At 39.6% G+C, this 17,843-nt stretch overlaps 3 long non-coding RNA genes across 3 annotated transcripts in view; 1 reads left to right on the plus strand and 2 right to left on the minus strand.

Moving 5' to 3' along the window:
• LOC117063677 overlaps nt 1-17,843 on the plus strand; it is a 50,952-nt gene that overhangs the window by 32,118 nt on the left and 991 nt on the right. The gene's annotated exons all lie outside the window — the stretch shown is intronic.
• Nucleotides 4,613-17,804, minus strand: LOC117063679. Its single transcript, XR_004429033.1, has 4 exons — nt 17,599-17,804; nt 15,080-15,157; nt 14,849-14,969; nt 4,613-5,377 (listed from the first exon to the last, which is right to left on the minus strand). It is a non-coding gene; the product is annotated as an uncharacterized LOC117063679 (long non-coding RNA).
• LOC117063680 lies at nt 7,298-11,619 on the minus strand. The gene is made up of 4 exons (XR_004429034.1): nt 11,540-11,619; nt 9,649-9,728; nt 8,671-8,749; nt 7,298-7,379 (listed from the first exon to the last, which is right to left on the minus strand). It is a non-coding gene; the product is annotated as an uncharacterized LOC117063680 (long non-coding RNA).

The following is a 17,843-nucleotide window of genomic DNA, read 5'->3' on the forward strand; positions in this document are numbered from 1 at the left end:
TGAGGCAGCGTGTTAAGATCGCACAGGAAGGCCACAGGACAGGTGAAGGGATTTTCAAACCAATCAGACCAATATTACTCCACCAGTCACCACCAGACCATATGCAAACAAACAAACAAACAATTTATTAATGGAGGGGAGAAGAGGCCAGAAAAGAGGGCTCTTTTGGAGAGAGTCATGTGAGGGCTGTGTGCACAACTCTCCCTCCAGAATAAAAGAGGGGGTTGCTTCCCCCCAACTTCCAGTCATAGAAGGGCTCCACCTGGAGAGCCTGGCACATCCTCTGGTGTGAGGGCTGTATAGGTTTGGATCCAACTCACTTCCACAGTCTGAAGGCTAAGGAACTGATGGACCTGCAAAGGTGAGCAAAGAACATGTAACAGCAGGCAGGGTGCACGTTTCCCAAAGCTACCAGCAAGAGAAGTCATTGTTATCAGAATTTTTCTTGGCAGTTCTATGCAGGAAAGACAGTGAGAAAATCCTCAAAAGCTCTAATGAAAGAAAGAACCTAATGAAAATACATCACAGTCTTGCATCCAGAGGGCAAGGACTTCAGTTTACACTCATACCCGCCCAGAAGTCAACAGCCTTCTTCCCTAATCCCCTGTACTGCATGACCCAACACTGGAGGGACAAACCAGCCTCTGGTAAAAGGGAAGTGGGAGAGGAAGGGCCGAGAAGAGAAGCTGGCAATGCCCTCCTCCCTCACCACAGACTTCATGCTCAAAGCAGGACCAACCTGGGGTGAGGGGAAGCTTTATCCTGGTTAAAAGTTTAAAGACTTAATGTAGTCTCTCTTGAATGAGACTGCTCTTATGGCTGAAGAATATAGAGGGACTTGCCAAAGTTTTGTCTAGTGACGGGAAGATCTGGCCCCTGACAGTATGTTTGAAGGGGCAGCAGGAGAAAGAGGGAGTTGCTTCCTGCTCATTCTCTAAATAGGGTCCAGCTCATTCCATAAACCAGCATTGCCAGTTGACTTAGCCTGCTCTCCCAACCTCTTGATTTGATCATGGCTCCTGTCCTCAGACCAGATGTCTTTAGATATAATATTCATTCAATAAATATTTCTTGAATAGCAACTATGTGACAGGTACTATTCTGTTGCACACTAGAAAAATACCTGCTTTCATGAAACAAATAAATAACACAATATTACCTACTGCAGGTACTGTGATGGCTTTGCACTATGTCAGTTTGGCTGGGCTGAATTCCATTTCCCAGAATTCCATTTCTTGTGTATTTCTGGCTAGGCCACAAGGAAGATTCTTGGGGATGTAAAGGAAAGAGGGAGGCAGCAGCCTCTCGTAGCTCACACACGTTGGTCCTGCTCTGACCTCACTGGCATAAAGCAGCAGCCAGGACTACCTTCCCCAATTCTTCTTCAGCTTCTTCAATATCTGGGCCAGGTTGACTCCTTGGCCACGTGTGTGTGTTTAGCTCCTTGAGGAAGGGCCTTTGCTTCTGCATGATATCCTCTTTGCAAAGTCAAAGGCAAAAACAACAACAACAACAACAACACAGGTTTCAGTCCATCCTCATGAGTTTCAGCTCATGCTTGTGGGTTCCAGTTAGCCCCTGATCACTCTACCATATACCCATTATTACATTCATTCTTCTCTCCTGACTGCTGCCCTGTGGACGTTAAGCTCCAGCAACAGCTAGAGAGAGAGAGAGAGAGGGAAAAACAGTACAAATCAACAGACAGACAGAAAGACATACAGACAGACAGACAGATCAAGTTTTTCTGCTTAAACCCTGACCGTGGAAAAACTGGTCTGGTGGAGGTGATAGGGAAGTTGTTTTAAAGAGTCAGGTAAACCTAAGAAGGTAACATTTGAGTAAAGAGAGACCCAAATGAGGTAGAAAATGAGGCATGAGAGGATCTGGAGGAAAATGATCCTGGCAGAGAGAAGAGTAAGAACAAAGGCCCTGGGCCGAGAATAAGAGTGGGCATGTTGGAGAAACAAAAAATCCTACATGACTGGATCAGAGAGGGAAACATTGAGGCTACTGGGTGGAGAATTGACTGGGGAGCATCAAAAAGAAACAGAAAGTCTTGGCAGAGGCTTAGGCTGTAGACCAGTGGTAGAAGTGTACAGACTGCATACAGTCATAAGCCACATAACATTTCGTTCAACAACAGACTGCATAGACAATGGTGGTCCCATAATATTATGAAGCTGAATCACCTAGTGACATTGTAGCCATCATGACATCATAGCCATGGTAATATCATAGTGCAACACATTAAGCACGTTTGTGATGATGCTGATGGAAATAAACTTTCTGCGCTGCCAGTTGTAGAAAGATCTAGCACATGCAATGATGTAAAGTACATAATACTTGAAAATGACAATAAATGACTGTTACTGATTTATGTATTTACTATGCTATACTTTTTATCATCATAGAGTGTATTCCCTCTACTTATTATTTTTAAAAAAGGTTAACTGTAAAACAGTCTTAGGCAGGTCTTTCAGGAGGCATTCCAGAGGGCATTGTTTTTGTGGGAGATGATGATTTCATGTGTGTTATTGCCCCTGAAATCCTTCCAGTAGAATAAGATGTAGAAGTGGAAGATAGTGATAGTGACGATCCTGATTTTGACCTTGTGTAGGCCTAGGCTAGCATGTGTGTTTGTGTTGTCGTTTTTAACAAAAAAGTTTAAAAAGTAAAAAAATAATAAATTTAAAAAGAGAAAAAAGCTTATAGAATAAGGACGTAGGTTGGGCACAGTGGCTCATGCCTGTAATCCTATCACTTTGGAAGGCCAAGGAGGGCGGATGGCTTGAGCTCAGGAGTTCGAGATCAGCCTGGACAAGATAGTGAAACCCTGTCTCCACATACAACATACAAAAATTAGCCAGGTGTGGTGGTATGCACCTGTAGTCCCAGCTACTCAGGAGGCTGAAGTGGGAGGATCACCTGAGCTCGCGAAGTTGAGGCAATGAGCAGAGATTGTGCTACCGCATTCCAGCCTAGGCAATGGGAGTGAAACTTTGTGAAGAAGAAGAAGAGGAAAAAGAAGGAGAAGGAGAAGGAGAAGAAGAAGAAAGAAGAAGGAGAAGAAGAAGAAAGAAGAAGGAGAAGAAGAAGAAAGAAGAAGAAGAAGAAGAAGGAGGAGGAGGAGGAGGAGGAGGAGGAGATAAAGAAAGAAAATATTTTGTAAAACTGTACAATGTATTTGTGTTTTAAACTAAATTTTATTACAAAAGAGTCAACAAATTTAAAAATTTAAGTTTATGAGGTAAAAAAAAAGCTACAGTAAGCTAAGGTTAATTTATTATTAAAGAAAGAAAAACATTTTAAATAAATTGAGTATATCCTAATTGTACAGTGTTTAGAAAGTCTACAGTAATGCAATGTCCCAGGCCTTCACATTCACTCACCACTCATTCACTGACTCACCCAGAGCAACTTCCAGTCCTGCAAGTTCCATTCATGGAAAGGGTCCCATATCATTCTGTATCTTTTATAGGGTATTTTTACTGTACCTTTCTTATGTTTCAATACACAGATACTTACCATTGTGTTATGGTTGCCCACGGTATTCAGTACAGTAACATGCTGCATAGGTTTGTGACCTCGGAGCAACAGGCTGCACCATACAGCCTAGGTGCATAGACGACTATACCATCTAGGTTTGTGTTAAGTCCTCTCTGGGATGGGCACACAGCAACAGAATTGCCTAACCATGACTTTCTCAGAATTTATCCCCTTCATTAAGCGATGCATGACTGTACATATTTTGAAAGTAGAGGTGACAGGAATTATTGATGGAATGGATATTGTTGTGAGGGAAAAGAGAAAAATCGAGAAAAAACCTACAAGAATCCCTGTCCTCAAGGAAACAGTCTGTGATTTGATATTTCTAGAGTAAAACTTAAATCAGGCCCTACAAAACGAAGGAGCATGGCTCTGCTTCAGAGCATTGGTGAGGACTAGTTCTATACACGCTCATACTCATACATTCTTGCAAACTCCCTTAATCATTCGAATAACTGTGTCTTCCATCCTCCTCACTCAACAGTGAGCTCCAAAAGGGTGGGGATTATTCTTATTCATCATTTCTTGCCCCACTCCACTTAGTGCAGTGATTTGTGGATAATAGGGTTTAACGAATTTTTTTGTGTTGATTTTGCTTCAAAAAAAAATTGAGGCCGGGTGTGGTGGCTCACGTCTGTAATCCCTCCTTTGGGAGGCCGAGGCGGGCGGATCACGAGGTCAGGAGATGGAGACTATCCTGGCTAACACGGTGAAACCCCGTCTCCACTAACAATACAAAAAATTAGCCGAGTGTTGTGGTGGGCGCCTGTAGTCCCAGCTACTCGGGAGGCTGAGGCAGGAGAATGGCGGGAACCCAGGAGGCGGAGCTTGCAGTGAGCCGAGATCGCGCCACTGCACTCCAGCTTGGGTGACAGAGTGACACTCCGTCTCAAAAAAAAAAAAAATGAAACATACAAACTGTTGTAAACTTCTCTAATTCCTTCAAATCACATTACAAAGTGGCTTATGATTTTCTTTTTTAGAATGCTGATATACGCATTTGTTTATATACGCAAATTTTTTATCTTTGGCAAATTTCAAGGACTTGAGGGTACACCATGAATTAAAGATTATAAAGGAGAGCCTTTTATTCTTGCCATGTACTTCACAATAGAATTAGAATGTATTTTAACACAGTATATTCATATCTTAGACAGATTTTAGGCAACTAAATGCTAAGAGAGACAACTAAAGTCAATTCAATATCTTACACATGTTGAATACTAACTAATACAGTTAATTAAAGCAATTTGAAATCTCCCTTTCCTGATTCCATTAGCATTGGCTTTTTCAACTAATAAAGAACTTTTCTTAAGTATTATGAATTGTTATGAAAATCACAAATTGCAGAGGCATTTATGGAGGAGAAATAATTTATTCATTAATTACTAAAATTCACTGACCATAAATTTGTCACTGAAATAAAACTGTGGCACTTATGCCCAGATGCACTCATAAATAACTAAATAATTAAACTCACAGCCAAAGAACAAAAGCCGCTCAATGGGCCCAATGAAATCCAAATTAGTATCTCACAGGACTAAAATAGAAAATGTAATAAAAATTATGCTCATCTGCATGCGACCCTGTCAAAGCTTTTATGCTAGCAGTTTCCAGAAATTCCACTTTGTTTTCCAAAACTGAGTTGCTGTTCGGTGTCCCTTAACTGTGGCAAAGTATTTGAAACATTCCAAGGCATATGTTGTCCCTATCAACACTGTATGGGTTGTGACAATGAGGACCATGATCTTCCAGCTCTCTGAGGACATCCTCCCCTAACTTCTCATTTTACCAGCATGGGTCCAAGCCTCCTCCACTGGATACAAAGCTGGGGGAAAGAAAGATGGAGAGATAAGAACCAGCATTATTGAATACTTTTGATTCACTAATATTGATAACTGCACTCAACACCTGGCTTAACTATATTCACTCATTTAAACCCCATGATATATTTTTCTCCATTTTCAAACAACAAAGTTGATATCAAAGGTTTAATCAGATTCCTCGAAGTCACCCAAGACCAGAGGTTTTGTATCTAGCTTTTCTTAATTCCAAAGTCCATATTTTTTTTTTTGGCCTGAAGATAAGACCTCAAGTCCTATACTCATTTTGGGCAACCTGCTCAGAAATCCCTAGAAATCTGTAGCTCTGTGTTGAGTCCACTCCGGATAGACCAGCCTGCTCAGAGGGTAGCAGCTCCCTCTTGTTCATGAATCTGTTTTACTCAGCAACATCACCCTGTCTTTGGAAAGCACATCCATGAATATATTGAATGTAACCTAGAGACCCCTGACATATCAGAAGCATGTTGATTATGAAGGATCACTCACATTTATTGTGTTCTTTAATGCTGTATGAAAATATGGGGAAACTGGCAAGACAAATTCACTGGAGGAGCCCTTGAATAATGAGTCAGATATCAGAAAAGTGAGTACATGCAAAATAATTAGTTACCATTTCTGGCTTCTTCCTGCACCTGCTAGTTTTTTTAAAAAATAACCAGGCTTGGGTTCATAGAATTTCAACTTCTTATCTTTGCCCTCCTACTTAACTGAGTCACCTTGGCCAAGACCTTGACCTTGTAGAGCCTCTACCTTATTTGCAAAATTGTGTCAATTAAGTCAACTTCACATAGCTGCTAGACACTGGAACAAGAGTATGTGCACCCAAAAAGTGTTCAAGAGTTAATGTACCCCCATGTATGTTTTTCCTTGACCAGCAGAGCAGTGTTTTTAAATATGAATTTGAACTTAAGAGGGTAATGAATGTCCCAGTCGAGCACAGTGCCCATCACTCCCTATTGTCGTATAGCAGGCAGCTCCACACATTGACACTCTTTCCCTGGCCCCCAAGGCATCTAAGCTTGCATCTTATATGTTTGATTGTCTTCTGTAGCCATATGGCTATTGTAAATATTGTGTATTTCTTTGAGGATAAGAATCATATCTTAATATCTTCAGATCACAAACATATATGCAACAGAATGTCATGCAGATAGTGAGCTCTAAATGGAAGTTTCTAGAAATGAAATAATATGGATGGTGTCTTGATAGAAGTTGTGGCACTCTCTATAGAGAAATCATTCTCACAAACCTGATCAAACTGCAGAACACTGACTTCCAGGGCCCAAGACACTAACTAGTCTTCCTTTGGCTTGCCAGAGAACACTCAGATTCTTTTAAAGAAATAATCTTAATGCCTGACTTGGATAGAAAACCTGCATTTGTATTCTACAGCAATGGTTCAGGTCATGAACGTTTCACAAGGAAATCAAATAAGTAAATCAATAGCACAGAAACTATTTACCCCAGGGCCCATCTGCTACCCTGTGGTTCATTATAGTGCTTAATATTGCCGTGATTAGAGTTCCTCTCTTGTGAGTTAAATAAACGGTATTTTGAATGTATGAAAAGTTATTACACATTCATCTAAGCAACTTCCAAAGAATTTTTACACACCACTGAATACCGGGTATTGCATGGCACTAGGGGAGGTTCAGCCGGAATCTAAAGCATGATTTATAGGTCAGGCTAGCCACAGGAGAGGGTAAACAACAAGCAAAGTTACTTCAGACCCACTATTCCAAACTTTCTCCTGCAGGCTGGGTGCCTTTATTTCTATCTGCTTGTGAAAGAATAACATACGTGGAAGAAAATTGCATGCTCCAGACCCCTTGTCATTGATTTATACAAACAGAAAAACCCAAAAGTTTACATTGGTTTCACTTCTTTCTTCATAATTGGACAAGTTTTCTCCAGTGGTTTAAATAATTCTTTTCAGTCAAAGCTTTCTGATTGCTCCTTCCTATTAACTTTGTTCCTCTCAGTATCCTATTATAGGATAATAACAAGAGCATTGGAGTCTTAATTTAGCAAATAAAAAGGGAGGCAAAATGATTAGCCCCAAATCCTCATTCAGCACTAGCAACTGGCTCCCCTTCTCTGGCTCTCTTCCACATCATACTGTTTAGACACATGTGGCCAGGGATCCAGGTCAGCAAGATGGGCTCCATCGGATGTAAGTGGTGCTCAGTGCACCACTTCAGTAGGAGAGAATACATTTCAGACCTCAGTAGGAGAGAATACATTTCAGCGTGGAGGCCTTTGATGACACATCTCTGGGAGAGGTTAACAAATCATTCATTATTCTTGTTTTTCCTCTATAATGATCCCAAATACGTGGGCCATGAGTCCCCTGGAGATTTGGAGAATTAACACAAGAAGGGGTAGAAGAATCCATATTTTCAGAGCACATATACTCAAACAATGTCTATAGATTGCATAAATGTCTTGCACATATAGCTGCTACTGTTTTAAAATTTATATCATTCATATCCACTGCTCTGATTTATGAAATAGCAATTATTTGAAGTGCTATTAAATTCCTTATGATTTTCTAATTATGCATTGCCACAATCATTACATTATAAAAGTACAGATACGATTATGTAGAGGTTACTAGAAAATAAATGAAGTTTTGTGCCTTCAGAAAGTTGAGACCCACTATTCTAAATGATATGATCAAGTTTATGTTACAAAATAAAATTGGATACAAGGAATCCAGTTTCTTTTTGGTTAACAAATATTTAAAGCACACTTTTCAACACTTTTATTCTTTCAAAATTTTATTATTCCATTTATACCTTTTTGTGTCTATTTTTTCTAAAGTTTTGTTTCCCAAGAAATGCTTATTAAATAATTTCTTACATAGGTGTTTCATAGTAAACATATACTTTTTATTAGGAATTTTTATTTTTTTAAGTAAAATTTCCTTTCTATTCCAATACTTACTTTAAAGACACCTAATTGGGAATTGAAGCTTTTATGTTTTTTCCAATTTATTTTGAGTGTATTTTTAAAGCAATCACAGAATCTCCAACACTGGTTCCTCTGCATCAGAGCCTCTGATGCACACATGGATATCTAGTCATTATATTTGTTTTTTTATCACTTTCTGTCAATTAAGAACATTCTGTATTACTTAGTTCAGAAATAGCGCTATAACCAGTGACATAGTCCTTTGTCTTACAAGTGGCTCCACGCCAGAAACATATGACCGATTTTTCTGAAGAAAGAAGTATATGTCCCAGAGTTTATTGAGGTGATCCCCAAGCAAACTTACAAGCACAATGCTGATTTCAGTATAGACTTCCTACTGGTCCATCTATGGACTCAAAAATCGCTGCCCTACGAGAGAAAACCTGGGGAAAGGGCAATTGTCATTATGTGAATTGTACTGGTCTTTTTCGGTATTTGAAAAGTCTACAAGATACTATGTTTAGACGACAATAAATTGCAATTATCTTAACCTAGAAGGAAAGAAAGAAGCTGAAGCAACCTACCATAGCCATGCACTTGGCAATGATGCGTAATTGACACTGTTGAGATGGGTTCTGAGTATGATCATTTTTATTATATTATAATCATTATCATTTCACACATGAAATGTAGCATAAAACCAAACACTAAAATACTACATTTTCACTGGGCTTAATTATAGACCTTAAGTCATATTTTAAACACATTACACACACACACACACATACACACACACACACGCAGTATAAATCCTGAATGCTTGGTCCACTATTTCGTTTGCTTAACTAATTGACCTCTGTAACCAAGAAAACAGTCCTGGATCTCCACCAAGAAATGAACAGCAAAAGTTTCAAAAACAACAAGTAAAGACCAATTATGAAATGTGTCCTCAAATAAATTGTTCCTCAAAATGATTATCAAAATCACATGGGGAATTTTTGCTTTTTAATGCATCTTCTCATCTCCCATGACTAAAATTTCAATAGGTCATAGATAGAGCCTAGCATCTGTTTTTATTTAACCCATGAGGTAATTCCAATAATTAGAGAGGTTTGGGTACCACTTACTTGACCTTCTGTTTTTGGAATGTCCCATATGCTTTAATCACCCTCTGGTATTTTTCTGAAAACCTACCAGATTTGCCAATGTCAGTGGCCAACCCTAGTTTTCCATGCAACCTAAAGTCTAGCCCACAGCCCACCTCTTCTTTCTTTCTAGCAATCAGAAAAACAGCACAGCACATGTTTGGACTAGCCAGATCTAATAATTAATTGGCACTTACTGTCTACATGGGTTGTTTGTAATGATCATTTGTTCTGATTTGTGGCCATTGTGAGTGATAGACTTGCTATTCTGCAGCAACTATGACAGATGCAAAGAAACAAGGGACAGGATAAAAAAGAGTACCAGCCTTTGTGCACTCCCAAGGCCACAAGCAGTTCTCACAGTGACCATGTAGCAGTGGATCTGGGAAGACCACAGAAGCCTAGTGATCCTCAGCTGGAAACTTACCTTTGTTTGACATTAACATGTTCTCTCATTGAGTCATTTTAATTCAAAGTGATACATGTTTTCTGTTGTTTGTTGTTTGCTTTGGTTTGGTTTAGTTTTAAAGACCGGTGACCAAACTAGTAACTTTTGCTCACAGCTGAGGCACCCAGTTCTTTAATAAATCTAGATAAAATCAGAATTTTCACTAAGACTTTGCACCTTCTTGAGCTACTTTGAATTTTTCCCAGAGTTTCTGTAAGGACTTGACTCTGAAGCATTTCATGAAATTTAGATTTTACTGCTTCAAGATGTTTGTGGTTACGGGGAGAGTCACACTGTGGAATAAGAAGACTTCCACCCAGCCACCCAGTTCCACTCTCATGACTTTCCCCATTGTTACTCCTGTACCTTCTCCTAACCCCCAGTTCTGCAACCTCAAGGCAAAACAGTGCCAAAGTCTGGATATAAGGTGGGATACAGGAGTGATTAAAGTCATGAGCTTTAGCTGGGGTCAGACTCCCTGTATTTAAATCCCACCCTGATCAGCATTGTGACTTTGAATAAGACTCTTGGCCATCTCACTTGTCCATCTCACTTGTTGGCCATCTCACTTGTTAATTTCCTTCCTTTATTTCCTTCCTTTATTGGCTGTCTCACTTGCTAATTGTGAATGACAATAATGGTGTTTTCTCCACTGGGTTTTTGGGAGAATAATATGAGACCATGTATTAAAGCACAAAGCATAGAATTTGGAACATTATAGGTTCCCACAATATTCCCCAGGGGGTACTTAATATTTGATGACTGACTGAGCTATGAAATGATGCACCTGATCGGCTTCCTGCCTCATTAATTAGGATTAGAAATGGAATCCAGCTCAGTATTTTATTATTAATACTCAACTAAATACTTGGAGAAATCAAATACCAGTGATTTCAAGAAATTTGCATCTAGTTAGGAATACACTGTAAACACATGAAACAAGAGATCTGACAGGCAAAATACAAGGTGATTAAATTAATAAAATAGAAAATAAAAGTTAAACAAAGTCATATTCAGAGTTTGGTAATGATATTCAATGAAAGTATTTTGAAGGATACATTTTCAATTTGATGTTAAAAATATTAAGTAACTGAATGTGGCAAGTATGAGAGAATAGTTCAAATGGTGGCTACTGTTAAGAAACATACATTGATTGACATGACTGGAAATAGCAGGCCAAAGCAAAACCTTAGCCAAGGTGAGATGGGGAGGGGCAAATGGCAAACAATAGAGGCTGGATGGGAGAGTTTGTGTTGATTCCTATGGGCATTTGTAGCTGTAAGCTTCAGGGAGAGAGAATAGGAGAGGCGCTGGTGGAGAACAGCCTCCAGGAAGAACAAAGGAGTGTGGAATGTGGGCCCCAGAGCTCTGTGGGATGAATGGAGACAATACAAGTTAATCAAATACTATTCCAGAAATAATGTTCTGACAATATTTAACATAATTATTATTTCTATCATTTCATGAAATCAGAATCACTCAAACACAGAGAAAAATGTTTCTATGGCATTATCCTTCATGACTGTAGTGATAGAGTGGACCATATGCACACACCCAGGGGGCTGTGAGAGAGAGGAACTATGGGAACCAGCAAAAAATAAAAGCAGAGTCTGGCTTAGAAGTGATCAGATCTGCACTACCTCCTAGCTTTGCCAATTGCTAGCTGGGTAGCCTTCGGCAGGCTACATAACCTCCGTGAGCCTCAGGATCCTTCCGGGTAAAACGTGGATCATGCCCGCCTTGCACGGTGTCCTGGGGATCAAAGGTAACATGTTGCGTAGAGTAAGCTTCCACACAGTAAGCTCTCAACAAATGCTAGACATTATTGTGGCATGCAATGCATGTAATTGAACCCAAATAATATGAAGGGCTAGAGTTGAGAGTACTCAAAGGCCCTATCAGAAACCCCGGTTTTATTTTACTTTTTTTTTTTTTTTTTATTTTTAAGTTTGTATTAAAACTTTTCGTTATTTACCCTTGTGTGAGCTACAGAAGCACCCAGGAGTTGTATTTGCCTGCCCCCTAGTGGTGAGAAAAGCCCACTTCAGGCATGCGTCCGAACATTTCATTTTATTGACCAGAAACCCAAGGTCTGAAGAGGTAAAGTGACTTCCCCAAGATAACCGTGTTTTAAAAGGCGGTGCTGGAATCCAGGTCTTGGCACTCCTCTTCATGTTATTTTCTAACCACAGCAGGGCTTCAGAGATCCGAGGTTAGTTTAGGCTAGACGTTTAATGGATACAAGGTACTATCTCCCTCCCATCACCTCTCTTATGCAATAAGGCTCTTTTTCCTTTGTAATGAAAGAGTTTAAACAGCCAGCCCTCCTGCTACCTGGAGCCAGGCATAAATGAAATGATTGCTGAAAAATAAAGGGAAACTTGCGGTGCTTATGATCAGAGAGGGCTGGGCTCCCATGGAGCAAAAGAAGCCAAGTTGATGCATATTTTTAAAATCCTGATTTAGGGGTCACCAAGCACACACTTTACCAGGAAAGCGGCTGAGGCTGGATACAAGGGGTAAAGGCTCTCACTCTGGGGTGTAGTGAGCTGGGAATGGTTTGCTGCCAGATGAACTGGTTTGAATTCCAGGTACATCTCTTAAGTGGTCTTTGGTTTTTGACTGATTTTCACAGACTAGATTTTGTCATCTTTAGTTTGAGAACCAATAATTAGTTTTTTTTAAAAAAAAGGAAAAAAAAAAGAACTATATCTGAGTTCCAAATGGCAAGATTTTCAAAAGGAAAGGTTGTTTTATACATAACAGAGCTTTATATAAATGCAAGATGTTACCATTTTCACATTGCAATATACAGTGGGTATAAAAATCTACAACTTTGGGTTAAAAAAAAGTCTGTAACTCATTTCAGTTCTGTTATGAACAAGGCTTTTAACCTTTGTGAGCCTCACTTTAGTCATCTTAAAATATAAATACTCACTTTACAGGTTAATAATGAGAGTTCATGTCACAGGGTCTAGACGTTCAATAAATGTTAGTGGAATCTAAAATGAAAGCAACCAACCCTCAATTTCCTTCTTTTATTGTCTTCCCTAAAACCGTACAAATAAGCAAGGTAGAAACTAGAGATGAAACTCAAGTCAGTCAATTTGAAATTTTGGTCAGAGGTTTGGTTGGTAGACAAGATTAAAGCCAACCTCAAATACAGCTCTGCAGATTTATCGGTGAGTAAATTGCCCTTAGTAAATCCAGCCTCATTAACATGACAGGATGGCCTGGCTGTATTTAGACGAATACCTGCCTTTTCTTTTGAATTTTTTTTTTTTTTTTTTTTTTTTTTTTTTGAGACGGAGTCTGGCTCTGTCGCCCAGGCTGGAGTGCAGTGGCCAGATCTCAGCTCACTGCAAGCTCCGCCTCCCGGGTTTACGCCATTCTCCTGCCTCAGCCTCCCAAGTAGCTGGGACTACAGGCGCCCGCCTCGTCGCCCGGCTAGTTTTTTGTATTCTTTAGTAGAGACGGGGTTTCACCGTATTAGCCAGGGTGGTCTCGATCTCCTAACCTTGTGATCCGCCCGTCTCGGCCTCCCAAAGTGCTGGGATTACTGGCTTGAGCCACCGCGCCCGGCCTCTTTTGAAATTTAGGAAAGAGAATTTGCCAAGTTTTAGGGCTTTTCAAACTGTGTTCTATGAAACAATAAGGTGTTGGAGGGTTCTCAGGACCCTGCAAGAGAGGGTTGATGATACTAGACTGGGCTTCTGCGGGCCCCCTGATTCTCTGGTTCAACCTAAGCATCCACACTTTTTATGATTTTATTTGGGTAAAAAATTTCTGCTCTAAGACAATTTTTAAAAATATGACCATGGCCCTTATGAGGCCTGGTGACACATCCCATCTTGATTAGTTGGGCCTTTTTACATGTTCCATAAGTGGCACCATGAATTCCAGCTAATTCTCTTACCAGCACAGACTGAGGATCGCAGAAGGGATAGCCTGAGAAGAAACACGGAGAGATCATTAAAGTAGCTGGCTGGGGGTTACGGGAGGCTGGGGGAGGGATAATGGGGAAAGGAGATAATGTTGCTCAAAGAGTACAAAGTTTCAGTTGGACAGGAAGGATAAGCTTCAGTGATCTATTGCACAGCATGGTGACTATAGTAAATAATAATGCACTGTGTATTTCAAAATTGCTAAAAGACTAGATTCTAAATGTTTTCCCTGCACACACAAAAAAATAAATATGTGAGGCCATGGATTTTTAATTAGCTTGATCTCATCATTCTACAAGGTAAACATACATCAAAACATCACATGGTATCCCATAAATACCTGTAATCATACTTGTCAATTAAAAAAAAATAAAGTAGCTGCCGAGGACCGCATACTGACTTTGTGCCAAGTCACTGTCCTACATCCAAAATTAATTTAGGGAATGCTCATAACAACTGCATGATCTGTGTAGTACTATTATGATCCCCATTTTACAGATAAAACTGAGACACAGAGAGATTTCTCACCCAGAGAATGAACAGTGGAGTCTGGTACAGGAAATTCGGTGCCAGAACCTGCACTCTTAGCCTCTCTCCTAGATTGTTTCTCATCCCACAAATAAATCATGCAAATAACCATAAATAGGAAGAAAACTTGTCAGCTCCAGTGTTGTCAGAAGTGTCACCTTTCTAGACAAGGGGTCATAGTCTATATAGGATGCAACTTCTCTACATTTTCTACTGAAGAAACCCTAATTGAAGAAGAGGTGGTGTCCCTAAACCAGGCCATTGCAAGGGACAAATTCTCCTGGAAGTTTGTTTTAGCTTTAAAAAAAAAAGTCATATGCTGCTGGGCACAATGGCTCACACCTGTAATCCCAGCACTTTGGGAGGCCAAGGTGGGAGGATTGCTTGAGCCCGTAGTTCAAGGACAGCCTGAGAAATATAGTAAGAGCCTCATCTGTACTACAAGAAAAAACAATTGCCAAGTTTGGTCATACATACCTGTGGTCTCAGCTACTTGGGAGACTGAGGCGGAAGGATGGCTTGAACCCTCTAGGAGGCTGAGGATGCAGTGAGCCGAGAATGTTCCACTGCACTCCAGCCTAGGTGACAGAGCATGAGCCTATCTCAAAAAAAAAAAAAAAGAAAAAAAGTCACATGCAATCTGCATACTTTACAAATGAGAATTATATTTTTAAAAATATTTCAATGTTAAAATGACTAGTAACTTACCACTGAAATTGCCTAACCCTGCTTCCCCTTTATCCACCACTGCACTTTCAGTGAAATCATCATTCCCAAAGCTGTGGTCTTTTTATCCCATGGTTTCACGATATACATGTTGGTGAGGCACAAATGTAAAAGACGGGAAATCTGTTAGCTATGGCCTGTTCAGTATGTTTTGAACACTGAGTTATATTAAGTTAATCTCCCAAACAAATCCTATGCTCCAGACCTCCTTTCCCTCAATGACTTAACAGTAGGGCAAGAGTATCTTCCTGTTCCCCCAGAGGTGGATTGCCATGGAGCTCATGAAGCTTAAGGTGTAGGCCCCTTACTTGGACAGTAATGCATTCACAAAGTCATAAGAGTTTGTAAAGTTTGCAAAAGAAAAATACCTTAACCACAATCAGTTGACATCCCTGTCTCTTTTCATTTCTACTTTGCCTCTATTAGATCTTCCTTCTGTCAGAAGGCAGTGGGGTGGCCATGGGCGTTTGTAGGACCTGGAGAAGGGAAGTTGATTTAAAGATGTGTCATTTGTGTGAGTGAGATATAGTCATGTGGCTTGCAGTTGCTTCTATGTATTGGTTTACATAGGAATGGAAATGGTTTCAAGGAAATGCCTGTCCTCCTCTGTGCTGACCCTCCCTGCAATATTGTGATATGAAGATGGAAGGCATAAGTCAAATGAGTTATGACTTATGGCAGCCAGCTTTAGTAGTGTTCAGCAGTAGAAAAAACCAAGATTTGAAATGAACAAAATCAGAAGCTAATCCATGAAAATTCTTCCAAATATTACAGCTCACATGCAAAGAAAATTTCTAAGATGGTTTTCCCAATTTTGAGAATCTTAGAAATTTACATGGCATAACCAAAAAGAAGCATAAAGCTGAAAGAAATGCGTAAACTGTCAATATTTGGCTCAACTATGCTAAGAGAAAGACTAAATTATCTATTATCCATCAGAAACCTGTGAAGAAGCATAGTGTGTAGCCAAAACTGTAGGAAAAGTGACACAGATGTGTTCACGCAGTTAATGAATAAAAATGCCTTACTGGACTATGCATACACAGTTTATCAGCTTTTTAAATGTTGTGATTTCATGGGATTTTCTTATTCTAAATATTCACATTTGCACCTAAGTTTGTATTCTCTCTCAAAGATGGTGACAGACTTTAATTAAGTGTCAGATTCCATCAATCTGTATCTGCCCCTGCCTGCCCCCAAGTCTTACCCACCAATGTCCTCAGAGCACCTGTGTGCTCTTCCTTCTGGCTGGAATATTCTTCCCGAGAAAGGTGCACATCTCACTCCTTCACTTCATTCAGGTTTCTGCTAAGACATCAGCATACTCAATTTCCCAAGCAAATTCCTATCTAAAATGGAATCCCCTAGGACCCTCGTACACTGTTGGAGGGAATGTAAATTAGCACAGCCACTGTGGAGAACAGTATGCAGGTTACTTTAAAAAACTAAAAAATAGAACTACCATATGATCCAGCAATCTCACTGCTGGATCCAAAAGAATATATATGTCCAAGAGAATATATATATCCAAAAGAATATATATATCACTGTATATATCCAAAAGAAAGGAAATCAGTGTATCAAAGAGACAGATGCACTCCCATGCTTATTGCAGCACTATTTGCAATAGCCAAGACAGGGAATCAGCCTGTTTATTAATGGATGAGTGGGTAAAGACAATGTGGCACATATACACAGTGGAATATTTTTCACCCACACAAGAGAATGAAATATTGTCATTTGCAACAATTTGGATGGAACTAGATGACAATATGTTAAATGAAATAAGCCAGACAGAGAAAGACAAATTTTGCATATTCTCACTCATATGTGGGAGCTAAAAATTAAAACAATTGAAATCATGGAGATAGAGAGGAGAATAATAGTTACCAGAGACTGGGAAGGGCTGTGGGGAGGATAAAATGGGGATGGTTAATGGGTACAAAATACAGTTCGATAGAAATACACAATAGGGTGACTATAGTTAACAATAGCTTGTTGCCCATTTAAAAATACCTAAAAGAGTGGAATTGGAATTTTCCCAACACAAAGAAATAATAAATACTTGAGGTGATACCCCAATTGCCCTGATTTGACGTTACACATTGTATGCTCGTATCAAAACATCCCATGTACCATAAATATATACAACTATTATGTATCCATACTAATTAAAAATAAAACAAAATAAATAGAATCCCCTGTATTCCTCACCACTCTCTATCCTTTTATATCACTTTACTTCACAGTGTTTAACACCTGATGTGTCCCCCCACTACAATATAATATAAGCTCCATAAGAGGGGCGACGTTATGTTTTGTTCACTGCTTCATCTGTGTTGTTGAGATCAGTAACTGGCACACAGTGGGCACTCAGATATTTACGGGTTGAATGAATAAACAAAAATATATGTGTGTGTGTATATATGTACATGTGTGCATGCAGATTTATGGAGGCGTGATAAATTGATAGATCGATATATATATAGAGAGAGAGAGACCCAAATCGATGGAATGGAAGGCTTGATCTGGGCTCTACAGTCAGGAAAATCCGATTCAGTGAAGGAGCAGGAGTTCTCGTCTTCCTGAGTCCCTATGCCTTTGTACAGCCAGGTCATCCCATCTTTCATTTTAACCCATGGTAATTGCAGCAATCTACTCCTATTTTTCTCAGAGGAGCTCCGGGTAATCATCTAAAAAGAATAAACATTTTAGTTTAAAAACTGGCAGATTTTAAAGTCAGGAC

This window comes from Trachypithecus francoisi, unplaced genomic scaffold (genome assembly GCF_009764315.1).
Source record: "Trachypithecus francoisi isolate TF-2019V2 unplaced genomic scaffold, Tfra_2.0 Lachesis_group18, whole genome shotgun sequence".
In the NCBI taxonomy this organism is placed as follows: Eukaryota; Metazoa; Chordata; class Mammalia; order Primates; family Cercopithecidae; genus Trachypithecus; species Trachypithecus francoisi.